The 5357-nt window shown below is 38.5% G+C and overlaps 1 protein-coding gene and 1 long non-coding RNA gene across 6 annotated transcripts in view; one reads left to right on the plus strand and one right to left on the minus strand.

Annotated features, from left to right (window-relative positions):
- B3GLCT (beta 3-glucosyltransferase) overlaps positions 1–5357 on the plus strand; it is a 116643-nt gene that overhangs the window by 73289 nt on the left and 37997 nt on the right. The window lies entirely within an intron of this gene.
- LOC145720754 (uncharacterized) overlaps positions 1–5357 on the minus strand; it is a 43809-nt gene that overhangs the window by 31091 nt on the left and 7361 nt on the right. The window lies entirely within an intron of this gene.

Here is a 5357-nt window from a genome sequence, read left to right on the forward strand (position 1 = left end):
CTTTGTAATAGAGCTTGAAGTCCAGAATTGTGATGACAGTGGCTTTCGTTTTCTTTTTCAACTTTCATTTGGCTTTGGGGTCTTTTCTGATTCTGTACAAATTTTAGGATTATTTGTTCCAGGTCTGTGAAAAATATCGATGGTATTTTGATAGGAATTGCATTGAATGTATAGATTGCTCTGGGAAGCATAGATATTTTAACAATATTTGTTCTTCCAATCCATGAGCATGGAACATTTTTCCATTTCTTTGTGTCTCCCTCAATTTCTTTTATGAGTATTCTATAGTTTACAGAGTCCAGATTCTTTGCCTCTTTGGTTAGATTTATTCCTAGGTATCTTGATGCAATTGTAAGTGGGATCAATTCCTCAATTTTCCTTTCTTCTGTCTCATTATTAGTGTATAGAAATGCAACTGATTTCTGTGCATTGATTTTATATCCTGCCACTTTGCTGAATTCCTGTATGAGTTCTAGGAGTTTTGGGGTGGAGTCTTTGGGGTTTTCCACATAAAGTATCATATCATCTACAAGGAGTAAGAGTTTGACTTCTTCTTTGCTGATTCTGATGCCTTTTATTTCTTTTTGTTGTCTGATTGCTGAGGCTAGGACTTCTAGTACTATGTTGAATAGCAGTGGTGATAGTGGACATCCCTGCCCTGTTACTGACTTCAGGGGAAAAGCTCTCAGTTTTTCCCTGTTGAGGATGATATTCACTGTGGGTCTTTCATAGATGGCTTTTATGATTTTGAGGTATGTTCCTCTATCCCTACACTGTGGAGAGTTTTAATCAAGAAAGGGTGCTGTACTTTGTCAAATGCTTTTTCTGCATCTATTGAGAGCATCATATGGTTCTTGTCCTTTCTTTTATTAATGTAGTGTATCACATTGATTGATTTGTGGATGTTGAACCAACCTTGCAGCCAAGGAATAAATCCCACTTGGTCATGGTGAATAACCCTTTTAATGTACTGTTGGATCCTATTGGCTAGTATTTTGGTGAGAATTTTTGCATCCATGTTCATCAGGGATATTGGTCTGTAATTCTTTTTGATGGGGTCTTTGTCTGGTTTTGGGATCAAGGTAATGCTGGCCTCATAAAATGAGTTTGGAAGTTGTCCTTCCACTTCTATTTTTCTGGGGTGAATTTTTCTATCTTGTCATTTTGTCCAGAGAAGAATAGATGAACAGGATAACAAAATACAAATCTAGAAAATTTATTTTGTCTGATATAAGGATTGCTACCCCAGCTTTCTTTTGTCCATTTTGAACTATTGGGACTTCATCAAGATAAAAAGCTGGCCTCATAGAATGAGTTTGGAAGTTTTCCTTCCATTTCTCTTTTTTGAAACAGCTTCAGAAGAATAGGTATTAATTCTTCTTTAAATGTTTGGTAGAGTTCCCCTGGACTCTTGTTTGTTGGGAGATCTGTGATTACTGCTTGAATTTCCTTGTTGGTTATGTGTCTGTTCAGGTTTTCTATTTCTTCCTGGTTCAGTTTTGGTAGTTTATACGTCTCTAGGAATGCATCCATTTCTTCCAGATTGCTTAATTTGTTGGCTTATAAGTTGCTCAAATATGTTCTTATAATTGTGTTTCCTTGGTGTTGGTCATGATCTCTCCTCTTTCATCCATGATTTTATTTATTTGGGTCCTTTCTCTTTTCTTTTTGAGAAGTCTGACCAGGGATTTATCAATCTTATTAATTCTTTCAAAGAACCAGCTCCTAGTTTCATTGATCTTTTCTACTGTTCTTTTGGTTTCTATTTCATTGATTTCTGCTCTAATCTTTATTTTCTTCTCCTGCTTGTTTTAGGCTTTATTTGCTTTTCTTTCTCCAGCTCCTTTAGGTGTAAAGTTAGGTTGTGTATTTGAAACTTTTCTTGTTTCTTAGGACTGCCTTTGCTGCATCCCAAAGATTTTGAACAGTTGTGTTTTCATTTTCATTTGTTTCCATGAATTTTTAAAATTCTTCTTTAATGTCCTGGTTGACCCATTCATTCTTTAGTAGGATGCTCTTTAACCTCCATGTGTTTGTTTTCCTTCTAAATTTCCTCTAGTGATTGAGTTCAAGTTTTAAAGCATTGTGGTCTAAAAATATCTAGGGAATAATTCCAATCATTGGTACTGGTTGAAACCTGATTTATGACTCAGTGTGTGATCTATTCTGGAGAATGTTCCATATGCACTCGAGAAGAATGTGTATTCTTTTGCTTTAGGATGGAATGCTCTGTATATACCTGTGAAGTCCATCTGGTCCAGTGTGCCTTATTTCCTTGTTGATCTGTCCATTGCTGTGAGTGGGGTGTTAAAGTCCCTTACTATTATTGTATTATCAAGTGTTTCTTTAATGTTGTTATTAATTGGTTTATATAATTGGCTGCTCCCACGTTAGGGGCAAAAATATTTACAGTTGTTAGATCCTTGTTGGATAGACCCTTTATGATACAGTGATCTTCTTCATCTCTTATTACAGTCTTTGGTTTAAAATCTATTTTGTCTGGGGTGCCTGGGTGGCTCAGTTGTTAAGCGTCTGCCTTCGGCTTAGGTCATGATCCCAGGATCCTGGGATCGAGTCCCACATCGGGCTCCCTGCTCGGCAAGAAGCCTGCTTCTCCCTCTCCCATTCCCCCTGCTTGTGTTCCTGCTCTCGCTATCTCTCTCTCTGTCAAATAAGTAAATAAAATCTTTAAAAAAATAAAAAATAAAATAAATAAAATAAAATCTATTTTGTCTGATATAGGGATTGCTACCCCAGCTTTCTTTTGTCCATTAGCATGATAAATGGTTCTCACCCCCCTCACTTTCAATATGGATGTATCTTTATAATCGTTATTCTCAATTCTAGTTCTGATATCTTTCTTATATCCATACTGATTAAGTGTCTGGCAGTTAGTACTGCCTCTTTTTCTCTTTTCTGGGGTGAATTTTTCTGTCTTGTCATTTTGTCCAGAGAAGAATAGATGAACAGGATAACAAAATACAAAAATATCAACCATGACCCCTGAAAAATATGTACTAAACAAATCAGAAGCGATCAGAAACCAAAGAAGAAAAAAAAGGAAAAAGAGAATATAATCAAACAGGTGGACTGAACAGAGTAATACACTAGGTCCTGGGTGTATTTTGGTCTGTTTGTTAGAAAATAGATCCCAAAATTGTAAAGAAAGAAAAACTTATGTATATACAAAAATAAAATTGAATACAATGAAAGGAGGCCAAAAATGAAGAATATATATATGTAAATGTAAAAACGAAAATTAAAAAAGACTTAAAAGTGTTGATAAAAATAAGAAACTAGCTGAAAAGGAAAAAAAGAAAAAAAAATTTAAACTGAAAGCCTAATGAATCATGAGAAAAAAACCTCAAATTCTATATACTATTTTCCCTTAACCCTGGAGTTTTGCAATTCTGTGTGCTTCGTAAACTTGGTCTTGGCCTGATGTTCCAGCTGGTCTTCTGGGAGAGGGGCCTGCTGCACTGATTCTCAGGTGTCTTTGCCTGGGTGGGGTTGCACCGACCCTCGCTAGGGGGCCGGGCTCAGTGTAAGCTGCTTAGGGTTGCTCTATGTGGCTTTTGTTCCCTGAAGGCTTTCTGCTCAGCTTTAGAGGATGAAAATGGTTGCGCCCTGGTCTCCAGCCCCAGAACTGACAGTTCGCACCCCACATTCTTCAGTGAGCCCTCACAGAAAAGCAGTCAGTCATTCTTATCTCCCTGGTTTCCCTCCACACTCTGTTCACCCGCCTGTGACTGAGCATTTTTATCTCAGGCACATGACCCTGTTATGTCTCCAAACTTTATAATATAGACTCCTGCAGCGCACACATGCACCGCTCCTCCTGGGGCAGGGAGAGGACTCTCGCCACTGTTTTGCCGCTTGCTGGGCCCCTGCTCAGACAGCAGTCCACTGATCATGCCGTGGTTTGTGGTTTATAGCAACACAGGGCTGAGAGTCCACTCCTGGGCTTGCTGATTGCTTCTGGCTTCCCTGCTCCGATGCTTGGGAGCTCTGCCACACTCAGGCACCCCCATTCTTTCTGTGACCCTGGGATCCTGAGACCACGCTGTTCCACCTTATATTCTGCCTGCTTTGCCACCTGAGCACCTTTCAGGCAGGGACGTCCCCCTTGGGAACACAGTTCTATAAATTCTGATTTTATGCCCCACTGCTATATCACTTTCCGGTATCAGGCTTATGGAGGCTCCTTCCCCCCAGGGGTTTATCTTCCAATATATTGCCTCTGATTCACTTCTCCGCACTTCCTACCTTGCAAAAAGTGGTCGCTTTTCTATTTGTAGAATTGCAGCAATTCTTAGACCTCCGGTTGAGATCACAGGTGTTCAGAATGATTTGATAGCTATCTAGCTGAATTCCGGGGACCAGATGAAACTAGGGTTCCCTACTCCTCTGCCATCTTCCCCAGGCTCTTGAAAAATGATTTTACATTGAGGTGTTTTTGGTTAAGCTTGCTTTTTAGATTTCAGTTTAAGTTGTCTTTAATAATCATTTATTCATGTATTATTTGATTTCTTAATTTGTGATTAGTCTGACATTATTGCTATTTATATTCTACCTTGTAACAACAGGAGTTTGAGACGGCTTTCAAATAATGGTTAAAAATACATAAAGAGATCAAGAAAAATGAAAATAAAGGTCAAATTGAGTGGTTTAATATTAGTTAATATTAGCTTGTTCTCTGTTGTGTCACCAAATATTTTTTTGAAATCAGGGGTGTATTATTTATTTTTATTAACATATAATGTATTATTTGTTTCAGGGGTACAGGTCTGTGATTCATCAGTCTTACACAATTCACAGCCCTGACCATAGCACATACCCTCCCCAATGTCCATCACCTAGCCACCCCATCCCTCCCACCCCCCAACACTCCAGCAACCCTCAGTTTGTTTCCTGAGATTAAGAGTCTCTTACTGTTTGTGTCCCTCTCTGGTTTCGTCTTGTTTCATTTTTCCCTCCCTACCCCTATGATCCTCTGTCTTGTTTCTCACATTCCTCTTATCAGTGAGATCATATGATAATTGTCTTTCTCTGGTTGACTTATTTTGCTTAGCATAATACCCTCTAGTTCCATCCACATCATTGAAAATGGTAAGATTTCATTTTTTTGATGGCTGCATAATATTCCATTGTGTATATATATATATATACCACATCTTCTTTATCCATTCATCTGTCGATGGACATCTTGGCTCTTTCCATAGTTTGGCTATTGTGGACATTGCTGCTATAAACATTGGAGTGCACGTGCCCCTTTGGATCCCTACATTTGTATCTTTTGGGTAAATACCCAGCAGTGCAATTGCTGGATCATAGGGTAGCTCTATTTTCAACTTTTT

Source organism: Leptonychotes weddellii, chromosome 3, assembly GCF_054177405.1.
Source record: "Leptonychotes weddellii isolate Sample4059 chromosome 3, ASM5417740v2, whole genome shotgun sequence".
Lineage (NCBI taxonomy): Eukaryota > Metazoa > Chordata > Mammalia > Carnivora > Phocidae > Leptonychotes > Leptonychotes weddellii.